Source organism: Talpa europaea (assembly GCF_964194135.1).
Source record: "Talpa europaea genome assembly, chromosome: 2".
In the NCBI taxonomy this organism is placed as follows: Eukaryota; Metazoa; Chordata; class Mammalia; order Eulipotyphla; family Talpidae; genus Talpa; species Talpa europaea.
Genome location: NC_140068.1, coordinates 11208082 through 11223695, shown reverse-complemented (window position 1 = coordinate 11223695; position 15614 = coordinate 11208082).

Genomic DNA, 15614 nt, shown 5'->3' with positions numbered 1-15614 from the left:
CAGGCTCCCGCCACCATCCCAGGGGCTTCCCAGCTAAACCCCAACAGGGAGGCTCACATCCTCAAAACACACCCTCCGGGAAGCTCCTAAGAGAAAGTCAGTGTTAGGCAGAGGTGACTCTTATTACAGCGCTGTTCACTAACCATGCCTTTCAATCACCATCCCGGGGTTACCATCTGAAAAGAAGTATTAGGTAGCCAGGGCAAGGAGAAGGAATCTCTTGGGGGGAGAAATTCCAGGTCTTGATCTCATTTTAGAGAAAAGAGAATTGGCAAAATAGTGCCAGTGGAGGTTTGGGTCTGATACATTAGGAAGGGTTTCCACAACTGCTTCCACCATCAAATTTTGATGTTCTTTGTTACTTAACATTCTAAGCGGGGTGAGAGCCTGCCCTGGGGTCTTAGGTTTGAGCCCTAGTCACCACCTCATCATTTGGCGCCCATCTCCCACCTTGTCTCCTAGTCCTGCTGATTGTTGCTGGTGAGACCCTGGGGTGCTTCTGAAGCAAGGGTAGCCCTGGAACACATTGTTCACTCTGCAGGGCTTGGGGGGTTGGTTCTGGGAACAAGGAACCTTCAGTATTAAACCCAGGAAAGTTCTGGGCAAACTGGGTAGACCTAGAATGTGTGCATGCCCACTTCTTTGCCAGTGGAAAAGGACTTACAGCCACTAATCTCTGTCCGCTAGTCCCAACCTCCCTGCTATGAGTGCAGTCTATTTGTGAGTTGTCTGGTTGACACAGAGGGAAGACCTGTTGGAGGGAATCCACAGCTAACCTTGGTGCCAGAAGACTCCTCTAATTTCCATGTTGCCTTCATGAAAGTTCTGTGTTGACTTTTGTGACTTCCATGTTGACTTCTGTAGCTTCCATGTTGGCTTCGGTATTGACTTCTGTGTTGGCTTCCATGTTGGCTTCCATATTGACTTTCATGTTGACTTCTGTAACTTCTGTGTTGGCTGCTGTGACTTCCATGAAAGTTCTGTGTTGCCTTCATGAAAGGTCCTCTGTTGAAATGGAAACAGGTAGGGGTTCTTGCTGGGAATGCTTTAGTTCACACACCAACCACCGCCCCTCTCCCTGCCAAACTCACTCATGACACAGCCCTCCACAGCTGACAAGGAGCCACCAAGTAGAAAATCAACTATAAAAAAAGAGGAACTGCACCTTTGGCTTCTGATTGCTCACACCACTTTTCCTAACTCACCTGTCAGGCCACTCACTGTCCCTGCACCTTGTGAATAGGGCAAAGGGTATATTCACTGTCCTTCTCTGTGACTCCTGTGCAATAGGAATTCTAGAGGTGAATCATGGGGTATTTGGGCTAATAGTTATAAAACAATAGAACAGTCTGGTGATTATTATCATCATTAATGTTTGGGGCCATTTTCTTTCCAAAGTGTTTGCAAGGGATTAGATTAAGAGCATTACCACTGTTCTAACATTTAAGCTTTAGCACAGTATTCATTTTGTGTAATAGTATAATTGAGATATAATTGGTATGCTATCAACAACATATATTTAAAAGCTCTAATTTGATGAATTTTGACATAGGTATACACTCATGAAACCATCATTGCAATTAAAATAGTGAAAATATCACCCCAAAATTGTCCTCATGGCCCTTTGTAAGTCCTCCTTATTCCCCTTCCTGGGCAATTGCTGATCTGCTTTCTGCCATTGGCATTGTTCCCAGTTTGGGGACATTACAAATAAAGCTGCTGTGAGCATATATGTACAAGTCTTTAATGGACACAGGCTTTATTTCCCTTGGTAAATGGGAGTGGTGTTGTTGGATCAAATTGTAGGTATACGTTTAACTGTAACTTTTTTTTTTTAAAGATTTATCTATTTATGCAAACAAGAGCTGGGGTACAGGCCAGAGATGCGGGGCATGAGAGGATTCAGCAGAGACAGAGTAGGGAACAGAACAGTCAGACTGAAATACATAACTGAGGGGAGCAACAGGTGAGGCAGGAGAGGTCTGCTGCGCCATGTGGGTTGCTCTCTGCAATTAAAATAGTGTAAGTATTTTTTTATTTAATTTATTTAATTTTAATTTATTTAATTTTAATTTATTTAATTTTAATTTATTTAATTTTAATTGCCAGCCAGGGATCGAACTTGTGCTGCAGAGGCTGCAAATGGCTTCACAGTGCTGTTCTTAACCCTTTGCACCACCAGGTAGGTCTTAACTGTAACTTTTAAAAGGTTATAACATTTTTCATGCCCATCAGTTCCTTAATATATTCTTGATTATACTTATTATTTCTGTCCTGTAATTTTATGCAAAAATATGAAAAATGGTTTAAAAGTAAATTTAGTCTGCAAACTTTTGCTATGCTGTTAAAAGTTTGGGATCAAGGTTGAGAGAATTCATTTTTGCATAAGTTGAACCATTTTAACATTTTTTCCCTGTGATTTTGATATATATTTGCTGTCTTGTTTTAGCTAACGCTCCAATTTTTTTTTTTCTTTTGGCTGGTATAATGGACTATTTTTCAAAATGTAAAACTGTCATACTGGACATTCATAGACAATGCTGCTGACTAATTGTTGCTTCTCTTACACACATTGTAACCCTAAAAAAGACTGTCTCCTAAGACTACACCCTGAGATTGTGCCACCATAGATATGGTGGAATAAAAATTAAAAGGGGGGATTGTAACAGGGTGGTCCCCAGGAAAGGGGGAGGTTCCCTGCCCCACCCAAGGGAGGGTGGAGCTGAGCAGGAAGAGGAGAAGCTGCAGAAGAGACTGAGGAAGGAAGCAGGATGGAGCAAGGAGACCTGGAGGAGGCGCATGGAGCCTAGAGACACGTGAAGAAACTGCGCTTGTCTTTTGGTCGTGGACGGGGTGACACAGATGTGGGTGAGACCCGTGGGGAGGTGACCATGGCAGCTTTTATCTTGATGTTGATTTTGCTCTTTTCCTTCCGGGCTTGTTTGGTTGTTTCTGACTCTTTTCTGTGGGTCCCCACTGGAAGATGCTTTAGACGTGTGGCAGGCTTTGGGGCCTTGCTCTGGGCCAATCCCATTTGGATGGACTTTTTACCCACGAGGGGACGGGTAACTTTGGGTGCTTCATTTAGAAACTAGACTCTTTGCCTTACCTGTATTGTTTCCTAGTTTTATTAAAGTTCCTTCCCATTAAAGTCTCATATGTTTTGTGTTGATGCGGCGGATGGCAGAACCCACTTAGAATAGACAGGTTTGCGGGGTTTGGGCTGCCCCTCTCCATGTCCTATAACAATATGATCATTTTTGTCATTCTAATAGCTGTATGGTGATTTTTCATGTGGTTTTATTTTTCATTTCGTTAGAGACTGATCATGTGAGTATCTTTGCACATGCTTATTTTCTATTCACATATCTTCTTTGGTGGAATGTCTTTTTAAGTCTTTCGCTCATTCTTTGGGCTGTTGCTTTTCTTATTTTTGAGTTGTGAGGGTTCTTAATATATATTTGGGATAGAAGTCCTATATCAAACCTGTGCTTTACAGAGATATTCTCTCAGTATCTTCTTGGCATTGTCTGCTGAAACACAGAAGTTTTAAGTTTTGATGAAATCTAATCTTCAGTTTGTTCTTTTATGTATTGGTATTGTGCTTTTGTTATAGGACAGCCCCGATATTGAACGGTATGGCGACCAATGCAAGAAAAATTACTTTGGGCTGGTCAACCACGGGTGAAGCTTGGAAATCACGTTGGGCGCCAAGCTGTTATAGGACAGCCCCGATATTGAATGGGTTGCCTGGCTGTGGGTCCTCACCCGTGCGCTTAAAAGGGACTTATGAATACTCCACTACAGGCACACACAAAAGGTTAATAAAAGGTTTATTTACAAAGGAAAAGGAAATAAGGAAAATGTACAACTCAGCAAGAAAATAGGGAAATAAAGTCTTTAATGCGTCCTACCCGATCCGCCGACCTGGAAACACAAAGTCACTCTCAGAGCTGACCGGATGCTGTGAGCTGGCGGAGAGCCAAAATGGGGGAACCCCCAAAGCCCACGTGTCTGCCTTTATACCAACTTGGCTGCTTAACCCCACCCTCAGGTCCCAGCCACCTTCCCTTGGGTGGTGATGGGATTTGGAGTTCCCAGTGTCTTTGGCTTTGGCCTGGGGTGGGGGTGGAGTCCACAAAGCCTGTGTGGAATTAGCTTAGGACATCCTTTTCCCCCTAACAATTTGGATATTATAAATAAGAACTCATTGCCTAACCCAAGGTCACAAACATTTGTCTTCTGTGTTTCTTTTTTTTTTTTTTTTAAATATTTTATTTTATTTTAATAGAGGCATGTTTTCTTTCTTTATTTGTTTGTTTTGTTTATACAAGCATTGGGTACAGTCAGAAGCGCGGGAGGGTGAGAGAATTCACCAGAGTCAGAGCGGGGAGCAGAGCAGGCAGAAGGACCGAAGTACACTGCTGAGGGGAGCAGCGGGCGGCAGGAGGGGTCTTCGCACCATGTGGGACCCTCCTCCGGTGGCCGGGGAGCAGTCGGGGATCGAACCGGCGCCGCAGAGGCCGCGGGCAGCTTCGCAACCCAGCGCTCAACCGCTGCGCCACCGGAGAGGCCCTCTTCTGTGTTTCTTTCTAGAGGTTTCATGTGCACTGCCCCACATGTCCACCTTTTCACCAACACCACACTCTTAGTCATTGCTCCTTTATAATAAGTCTTGAAGTTAGATAGTATAAGTCCTCAATTTTACTCTTGTTTTAAAAAGCATTTTAGTTATTCCAGATCCTTTGAATTTTCACATGAATTTTGAGGTCGGCTTGTGAATTTCTCTAAAAAAAAAAAAAAAAAACCCTGATGGGATTTTAGTTGAAAATGCATTGATTATATTGTGGACAGTTGATATCATATTAATATTATATTAAATCTTCCCATCCATGAGCATAGTCTCTCTCTCCTTTCAAGATTTCTTTCAGAAATGCTTTATAGCTGCTAGTGTACAGGTTTGGCACATCTTTTGTCAGATTTATCCTAAATATTTAATATTTGGTTGCAATTTTAAATGGTATGTTTTATTAGTATCAATTTCCAACTGTTCATTTCTACTTATATAGAAGTACAACTGTCTTTCGTATACATCATTTACTTATTACTTCTAGTAGCTTTTTAGTGGATTTCCTCTGATTTTCTGCATACACAATCATCTTTCTTTACACTGTAGAGGCTTTCGTTTCTACACTGGCTGGAACTTCCAGTACAATGTTGATTGGAAGGGGGTTGGTGAAGGTCCTTGTCTTGTTCCTGATCTTTGGGAGAAAGCGCTCAGTCTCTCACCATTAGATGGAAACTGTCACATCACACTTCATAAAGGTAACCTGTGGCATGTAATTTTGAAGTCAGGGGATGTAACTCTGTTTGAAATTTTCTTATATTAAAAGAATTGTCTCCAAGTAGAAAAAACAAAACCCTACCCTTCCAGGAAGAGTAAAACATCTTCTATGCCTGTTGAAGAATGAAAATGTCTCATGATTCATGAGGACCTCAGCGTTGGCTCTGCCAAGTCAAGGCAGGTACAGACACGCAACAACCCCCCTGGAGAGGCCAGAGGCTGGTTCCACCTGCCACTAGGAAGACTAGCAAGGAAGAGTCCGGGAAATCGGAAACACCAAGGATGTCTGCTGGGAGAGTGACAGGGAGCACAAAAGCCCTGCCTCTGAACCAGTGAGAATGCCTGGGCCTGCTGCCTGCATGTTGCCGGCGGCGAGGCGCAGACCTCCAACCTAACTCACTCCAACTTCCTTTGTTGTTGGAAGTCAGCACGTAAACAGAGTGTCTCCAAGGGTGTCCCAACTGCTCAGAACATTTGTTTGATTTAACGAGGCACCAGGACTCAGCGATCTTCCAACAGCCTTCTGCAGAGTGTGGAGTTCATGCCACCAATCTGGCTTGTTCATTTCAAATCCAGACAGAAGAGATCAAACAGTGGGTGGGTCCCCAGGGAGGTCTTCCTCTGAGCTGCAGGAGCTTTATTCCAGCAGGAAAGCACTTCCTGTTATCCCGCTGTGTAACTATATCCAGGACAACCTCTCCTCCTTCCCTGCCGCACAAAAGCATCTAGAGACCAGTTTAGAGAGACAGTTCTAGAGAGAGGTGGAACAGAGTTTTGCAAGGATGTTTTGCCTTGAAATCTAAAGAGAAACCCAGAGTGTCTGGAACTTTAAGCCTTTCTTTAAGAAATTGGAAATGAGGATAAAAAGAATCTGAAAAACTCTGGGGTAGATTTGCAATTGCATTCTCTTTCTAGAAGTCTATTTATCTTCAGATTTCCTGGGTGATCTGTTGCCTATCAGTCCAGTGTGTGTGTCCATGCCTTCTGCTGGGCTGGCTCCATGCTGGGACCTTCAGAAATAATTCCAGACACATCACCCAGTCCTGGCTTAGCTCAGATCTTGTCTCCTCCTTGCTGCTTTTGCTCTGAAATGTCTACACTTGCAGAAGTGGATCAATCCACAGATAACCATCAAATCAAGATGACAGTAATGCACCCCCAGAGATCTCAACAGAAGAACCTTTCTAATAACTCACCCTGAACTTCTGGGACCAGAGCCATGTCCATTAGTGTAATAATTTGCTCATTTAATTGAACAGAGTTGGATTGCTCATCTCTGATCTTTTCCCTGATAGCAGCTCAGAACCCTCATTGCTACTACCCAGGACTCATTCCTCTGAGTACCCCAGAGATGGCCTGAAGTGGTTGGCAGGGAAAGGTATAAATCAGCATCAAGTAAAACCAGACCTAGAGAAAATTTTACTAAAATGTCATCCTTGGGGTAAAACTGAGACAAATGGAAGTTTTGAGTATTTTCAAAATCTCTGACAAGTTCAACAAGTAGGACACGGTTTGGGATAAGTTCCCTCTGTAGTGAATCATGCTAAGGAAACAGGCCAGAAGTTCTAACATGAGTCATAAACACCCCAAAGAACGGGGAACTCAATTTAAGGCACTGAAGCAAAAGCTGGACTGACTCGATTCCCAACTTCGCAGCATAAACTCATTTCCGAAACCACTGCCTTCTCCCCCTGCGCTTTGGACCATCCACACTGGGGGGAGCAGAGCCGCCCTAGTGAGAGAGGGAGCGGGGACCCCTTCAACAGGCTGTCTCCCTGATTCTCCCAGACTCAGAGGCTGGAGGCTAAGAGCTGTCCACTGGCTAGGCCACACAGCTGTCCTCAGAGGGGCCTGGACCTAGGAGCAAAAAACCTTTGTCACTGGTTTAAGAATGGACTCTTTTGCTGGAGGACATGAAAACCTAGGATGCTCTGTTTGGCAATGCCAGTATACCATGGCCTAGGGTTCTGTCCCCTGGACGGCCTATTCTCTGGGGAGCATGCCCCTTCCCCACCCTCCCCTGCAAGCCTTTTGGGGTGTGCCCTACCCCCCTCACCTTCCACAGCACTGAGGCTCACCGAGGAGCCTCATAAGGATGAGATCCCAGGATTCTCAGCACTCATGGTCCCCAAGCAGCTGGCAGAGCTTAGGCCCCTCAAATCTCGGGAAATAAGAACAGGCCGGGCAGCCAGCCCTGGCTCTGGCAGGGGAATCTGAGTTTCCAGGGCCCGTTCCTTTGTTATGTTATATTAATGCTCAGCTATTCCATTTTCTCCATTCGCCTTCGAGACCCAAGAGAAACTTTGGCATCTCTTGAAACTCTTAGCACAGAGAAGACAGCCGGCTTCGGGGCCACACAGCTGCTCCCAGCAGAGCGGGGGTAGAACCGGCACCTCTGCTCCAGCTGGGGGCTCTTTCCGGCCCACCGTGCTCTCTAGGCCTCTGTTTCCCAAATGAGGTGCTCTCAGAGGGTTGGCTTCCCGCTGCCTCCACGTAACCCACAGGGCAGACCCCGCACACACAGGCCTCTCGCCTTCACTCCACATACAGAACTCAGCATCTTGGCCGGCGTTCCAGCTCAGGCCTCACTGTTCACCCCTCGCTGCTCCTTCCTCTGCTCCCCATCGGGGTGACTGGCCATGACCTGACTCTCTGCACAGGCCTCCGGGAGCTGAGCTGGGGCCTCCTGGGCCATCCAGAGAGCGCTGTCCTGCTCTCCTGCTGTCCTGTCTCTCCAGCAGCCCGGGCACCTCCAGGCCCTGCAGCCAGGGTGCAGCTCAGAGGGAGCAGCTGGGTGTAGGCAGGTCTGAGCAAGGAATCAACACGAAGAGGGGCTGCAGACCCAGACCACCCCCAGCCCAGGCTGCATCGTCGTGGGAACGTGGGAAGGGACCCCTTACAGACGTGTGGGTTGTTGGGGACAGAAGAGAAAAAGCCTGTCCGGCTGCTCCGTGCAGGGTCTGGGGTCAATGGCAGGGGGAGGAGGGGGGCTCATCCCACAGGTGCTCCCTGAGACAGAGTCTGCCCAGGGGCATGGAGACACCACGCCCCCGCCCTGAGACACGGACCCCTCGCCCTCCCTCCTCCCGAGAGCATGGGGCAAGAGAAGAAAAGTGAGATTGGTCAGTGGAGGAAGGCCCCAGGGAAACGAGGGAGGTGGGCAGTGGCCGATGAGACTGTGGGACAAGCTCTCCCTCTCTCCCACACGTGTCCCCCTGGTCCTGCGCTGGAGACAAGGCCCTGGCATCGTCAGGGCTCAGCCACACCCCTTCTGTGGAAGCGGAGACAGTGTTTTCTCTTTCCAGAGGGAGCGCAGCTTTGTAAGTATCTTGGGCTCCTGCAGTCCGGGGCCGCCGGGTCTCTCGTCTCTCGCCTCTCGCCGGAGAGCCGTCCAGCCCACTTCTTTCCTGCTGTCTGTGCAGGCAGAAGCCAGAGAAGGCTCCTGCTCGCCAAGCCACCCTGGCCCTCACTGATGGGAGGCCTTTTTCTGTTCGCAGCCGGCCCCACCTCCCCATCCCCCCATCACACGTGTCTTCGCCTTTCCTGGCCCCGCGTCCTCCTCTGGCTAAATTTCCCGGCATTTGGTCACGGTGCAGCTTCCTGCATTTGAACATGAGCTGCTGGGCTCCCCCCTTGTCACAACCAGCAGCCAAGCGTCTTAGCTAGCAGGGCAGTGGAAACTCAGCTGACGAGTGGAGGGCTTCCAAGGTAAATTTCCCTGCTCTTACCACAGTTTTATAGAACTTTGCAAAGAGGTGCATCAGCACTTTTGCAAGTCGGGCTTTCTTCTGAAAAGAATCAAGCCTGTCAGATCTCTGCGCTTTTATGCTTCCAATGCTTTGCTCCATTACCCAGCACATCACGTTCCTGCCCTGTGCCGTAAGAGGGCTCGAATCCCATTTTAGGAACGTTGTTTGTGCACCGGCCAGGGTTTATGTAACTACCTCCTGTTCGGGGACCAGTTAAATACATTTTCTCCTGCCTTTTCAGAGACCAACCTCTTTATCCCAAAAGGTCATTCTTTTTTTTCTCTCTTTAGTATATTGGAGTAATTTTAAGTCCTCCCTATACAAGGCAACTTTCCCCTCAACTGTCTTTCTGCACCTTCATAAGTGAATCTCCAGCAGAGAGGGCGGCTGCCTCGGGCTGACTTCACTCCCACAGCATAGGACTAAAGTGAGAAGGTGATTAACAAAGGGACAGACTAGGTGAAAGTGCAAGCAGTTCTGGCAAATTCCAAAACTGTTTTTCAGGCTCTTAATCTCATCAAGCCCTCTAGGGCAAAAGAAGTCACTGAGCAGTCACTTCAGTTTTTGCACTTCTCAGATGAAAACCTGGAGTTGTGGAGTGGGAAAGTTGATTTCATCAGCCCACCCTTCAAGGTGAGACCAACAATAGTGGAAGGTCAGCTCACACTGCTGAATCACTGCTCAGAGTTTCCTTAATTCATAATGTTTTCTCACTTATGTGCTAAATGAAAACACAGCAAAAAGAATTATTTTGATTTGTAGGTGTGGTTGGTTTTATACACCATGGGTTTTTGAGGACCAAACCGATAGGTGTGGGTCTGCCCCTTGCACCCCATCTGCTGGGGTGACACCTACTCAGTTTTCAAGACCCACCTGTTCTGAGAAGTCGTCCCTGAGTGGCCTCCACTATTGCACCCTCCTGAACCCCACTGTGGACTTGATGGCCCTGGATATTGAGCCTCCACACCCTGAATTCCCTGGTACCATCACATGCTAGTCCTGTTGCATTTACAGCCTCTGTGTGACCCCCACTTTTCCTGGGGGCAGAGTGGCCGTGCTCTTCCATGGGGCTGCCCTGTGCATTGTGAGGTATTTAGTGTCACCCCTGGCCTCCTCCTGTTAGGGGGAAATGATGTCCTGAGATAATCCCATGCAGGCTTTGTGGACCCCACCCCCACTCCAGACTAAAGCCATCAAGACATTGGGAAAGACAAATCCCATCACCACCAAGGGGAGGGTGGCTGGGACCTGAGGGTGGAGTTAGGCAGCCAGGTTGGATATAAAAACCAGACACGTGGGCCTTGGGGTCTCTCTGGCTCGCGATAGCTCGCCTCCTGGCTTCACCCCTCCTGGCTGGCGGCCAACTCTGAGAGCGCCATTTTGGGATTCCTGATCGGCGGATCGGGTAGGACGCATTTAAAACTTTGTCTCCCACTTTTCTCCCAGAGCTGTACATTTCCTCATTTCCCCTTCCCTTGTAAATAAACCTTTTATGAACCTTTCACATGTGCCTGCAGTAGAGCATTGATGAGTCCTTTTAAGCGCGCGGGTGAGGACCCACAGTCAGGCACCCCGTTTTGTATCGGGGTTGCTCTACAACACTCCCAGGACGTGCTACTAGACCCTTTTTCCAACAGTGACAACAATATGGTCAGACATTGCCCAGTGGCCATTGGGAGGCAAAATTGACCCCATGGAGAGCTCCTGTCCTAGTGGTTGTGTTAGGGGGAAATGATGTCTCGAGTTAATCCCATACAGGCTTTGTGGACCCCACCCCCACTCCAGACTAAAGTCATCAAGACATTGGGAAAGACAAATCCCATCACCACCAAAGGGAGGGTGGCTGGGACCTGAGGGTGGAGTTGGGCAGCCACGTTGGATATAAAAACCAAACACGTGGGCCTTGGGGGGCTTGCTGTCGCTGGCCTCCTGGTTACACAGCTCCTGGCTTGCGGCCAGCTCTCAGAGCGCCATTTTGGGATTCCTGATTGGCGGATCTGGTAGGACCCATTTAAAACTTTGTCTCCCAGGATGTCCACTCTCACCACTGCTTTTCAATATAATACTGGAAGTCCTAGCCAGGGCAATAAGACAAGAGAAAGACATCCAAGGAATCCAAATAGGAAAAGAAGAAGTCAAACTATCACTATTTGCAGACGATATGATATTATACATAGAGAACCCCAAAAACTCCACAGAAAAGCTAATTCAACTCATCAATCAGTTCAGTAAAGTGGCAGGATACAAAATCAACACGCAAAAGTCAGTAGCCTTCCTATACACAAACAATAAATCTGAAGAAGAAGAAATCAAAAAAACCATCCCTTTTGTTATTGAAACAAAAAAAATCAAATATTTGGGAATAAATCTAACAAAAGAGGTAAAGGACCTATACAAAGAAAACTATAAAACACTGTTAAAAGAAATAGAAGAAGACACAAAGAAATGGAGAGACATCCCCTGCTCGTGGATTGGAAGAATAAACATTATTAAAATGGCCATCCTTCCAAAAGCAATATACAGATTCAATGCTATTCCAATCAAAATTTCAATGTCATTCTTCAAAGAAATAGAACAATTATTGATGAAATTCATATGGAATCACAAAAAACCCCGAATAGCCAAAGCTCTCCTGAAAAAAAAGAAGGGAATGGAGGCATTACACTCCCAGACTTCAAACTATACTACAAAGCCATAATCATCAAAACTGCATGGTATTGGAACAAGAACAGACATACAGACCAATGGAATCGAATAGAAAATCCAGAAATAAACCCACAGATTTATGGTCAACTAATCTTTGACAAAGGAGCAAAGACTATGCATTGGAGCAAAGAAAGTTTGTTCAATAAATGGTGCTGGGAAAACTGGGTCGCTACATGCAAAAGAATGAAGCTTGACCACTACCTCACACCATACACAAAAATCAACTCAAAATGGATTAAAGAACTAGACATAAGACCTGAAACCATAAAATATATAGAAGGAAATATAGGCGAAACACTACGTGATTTGCACATCAAAGACATCTTTACAAACACATCACCCAAAGCAGTGATAGTGAAGGCAAAGATAAACAGCTGGGACTACATCAAATTAAAGAGCTTCTGCACAGCAAAAGAGACAATAACAAAAACAAAGAGAAACCCCACCAACTGGGAGAACATTTTTGCACCCAACACTAATGATAAAGGACTGATCACAAAAATCTGCAAAGAGCTGATGAGACTCAACAACAACAAAGAAAATAATCCAGTCAAAAAATGGGCAGAAGAGCTAAAAAGAAACTTCTCTGAAGAGGAAATGCAAATGGCCAACAGGCATATGAAAAAATGTTCAACATCACTTGCCATCAGGGAAATGCAAATCAAAACTACCATGAGATACCATCTTACACCAGTGAGAATGGCACATATTAAAAAAACTAGCAACAACAAATGCTGGCGAGGGTGTGGAGAAAAAGGAACTCTTCTACACTGTTGGTGGGAGTGCAAACTGGTCCAACCACTGTGGAAAGCTGTGTGGAGATTTCTGGACCTACTAAACATAGAGCTTCCATATGATCCAGCAATTCCACTCCTAGGTATTTACCCAAAGGACACAGAAACATCAATTCCAAAGAACACCTGCACCCCTATGTTTATAGCAGCACTGTTTACAATAGCTAAGCTTTGGAAACAACCCAAATGCCCAAAAATAGATGACTGGATCAAGAAGATGTGGTCCATATATACCATGGAATATTACTCAGCATTCAAAAAAGATAAACACATGCAATTTGCAGCAACATGGATGGCGCTGGAAGGGATCATGCTCAGCGAAATAAGCCAAAAAGAAAAAGAAAAATACCGGATGGTCTCACTCATAGCAGGAATCTAGAAAACTTAAATAAGGGACCAGGAAAATGAATAACTATAAGAAAGTGAAAATCAAAATGAACAAAAAACTATGAACCAGAGACACTTTTAGGGGGGCGGGGGTGGGAGGGGAGGGATTGGGGTCAGAATGGGGGGGCTGCAATTGTATGGGGAATATAACAATAAAATTTAAAAAAAATAAAAAAAAAAAAATAAAACTTTGTCTCCCACTTTTCTCCCTGAGCTGTCCATTTCCTCATTTCCCCTTCCCTTGTAAATAAACCTTCTATGAACCTTTCGCGTGTGCCTGCAGTAGAGCATTGATAAGTCCTTTTAAGCGCGCGGGTGAGGACCCACAGTCAGGCACCCCGTTTTGTATCGGGGTTGCTCTACAACAGTTGTCGTAGATTCAAAGTCAGAGGGGGATGCCCTTGTTGGGTGGATATTTAAATTCCTAGCACCCAGCACATCCCTGCTCTAGAGTGGGCATTTTGTTAGTATTTGTTGAACTTTGAGAATCAAGTGAATTAATACATTTTGGTATGATATAAACATTCAAAAAATGCTAATATTCTACTACTGCCCTCTGGACCTATGCCTGGCCTTGGCTGTGGTGGCCGTGGCCGTGCCTGCTTTAGAAGGCTATGGGGAGAAGTAGCCATGGGTTGGTGCCAGTTGCCAGTGGCAGATTTGTTGACTTTCAACTTGGGCCCACCTCGGAGACCAGTCATGACCAATGAAACTCGACTCCTGCCCACAGGTTTGATCTAGACCTTTGGGCTGCCCCTCTCCCTGTCCTATAACACTCTGACAACACCGGCTCTGGATTTTGTCTTAGGAATTGACGTCAGCTACCAGAGCTGATTTCTGACTGCAGGCGTGGCTATTGTCTCCACATCCAAAGCTCCACCTTGCCCAACTTCTGGAAGGATAGTTTCTTATCTGTCATCAACCTCAACCACTATCCGTTCCTTCTCTCGGACATACCTATTGAGTTGGGCCATCTTCCAGAGTAACTTTGCCATCTGGGTTATTTATAAGCTGTACTGAACCTGCAAGATCTCATGCATTCAACCTCGCCCTGGATAGGGCTCCCACAAAGACAACCAGTTGAAAAGTAACCAGCTCTGCTCAACAGCTGAGCTCAGGGCCCTGCAGCATGTGAACTGACTGCCTTGTTGGCGAGTCTTAGGGTCTGACTGTGTTGGTGCTGTGTGAGCATGGTTCACAGCAGGAATCAGTGAATGGGGGTCAAGGTGGGAGTTCTCTGAGACCTGGGGCAAAGTTCGAAGAGTGGGAGTTGGGTCATCTGCTCATGACCTGGGCTGTCCCATTGAGTTGGCAATTGGACAAGTTGTCTCTATTGAGAGGAGCAAATTGTGATGAAAGTTTATGTAGCTTGTGTCTTTTCCCACTTTGCAAACTTCACTCAGTTCTCCTTCCTCCGTCCCTCAATCATCACAATGACATGCATCCCATAATAAGAAACAGGATGTTAGCAGAGATCAGAAAAGCTAACTTGTGGACCAGGAGTTTCACTGCCAAGAGCATCTCCCAAATTTAGCAGCTCGTGTATTCATTTCCTTGATCATCTATCCATTCATGCAACTATCTCCTTATTCATTCATTCATTCATTCATTTATTCATTCATTTATTCAGCAGCTATCTACTCATTAATTGTGATGTGTGTGGAGCTCTGCTAAGACCCAGTACTCACTGGGAAATAAGAAGAGCAATCTCTGCTCTTGTAGAATTTTGGTTGAGGTGGGGGAGACAGGTAATGACAAATAATCATGCAAATAAAGGCACAGAGAGCACTTCAGCTAAGGTTACAGCAGAGTTGGGAAGGCTTCCCTGAGGAAGCAATGTTGAAACTGTACTCTGCAGAACAGGTAGGAGTTCACTAGGCAAAGAGTCATTGTCACATCAGCAACTTTAAAAACACGCTTATTCCTAGGACCCTCCTTCAGAGACTAATTCAGGAGGTTTGGGGTGGCCTAGAAGGTGTGTTTCCTAAAAGCATGCTGGAGAACAGTGTTAGCCTGTGCAGCCTTTAGGAGTGGAGGACTGTGACCCTGGAGGTCAGTCCACTCAGAAGGCAAAGCCTGCATATGTGGGTTATACCCTCCTGCTTCAAAACCCCACTTCCTAAGGCAGGAGTCCAACATCATCTGATTCTCTTCGACTCTCCCCCCTTTTAAAGACAATTCACATTTAAAACAATGATTTTTAATGCTTATTACCTCTAGCTCAGGTTAGAGTTGCTGATACTGGTTTCTAGGCCTGTTGGATGTTGGCCAAGCTCTTTATCCTATGTTACTTTTGCTACTTACTGGTGCCTGTGTGAGAACCCTAGAGCTTGGAAAATTCATTGTGAAAGTTTATCCCAGGAGGGATGTTCCAGCATTCTCTGTAGTTGTTTGTGAGTGAGCAATCAAAAAGCACAATTTTGCTAAATGATTTAATTTGCTTTTTTTTTCCTTGCATAATTCCAACTTCAAATCCAGCAGGGCTGAATTCATAAGTGGTATGATGTTACTAACATGCAAAGGTTCTCCAGCCCCCCTGAACTTCCAGCCAGGTTAAGACCTAATCACTGCTGGAGCCCAGAATGCAAGAACCCAATCATGAGACACCTGTTCTGTCATCATCAGAACTCAAAG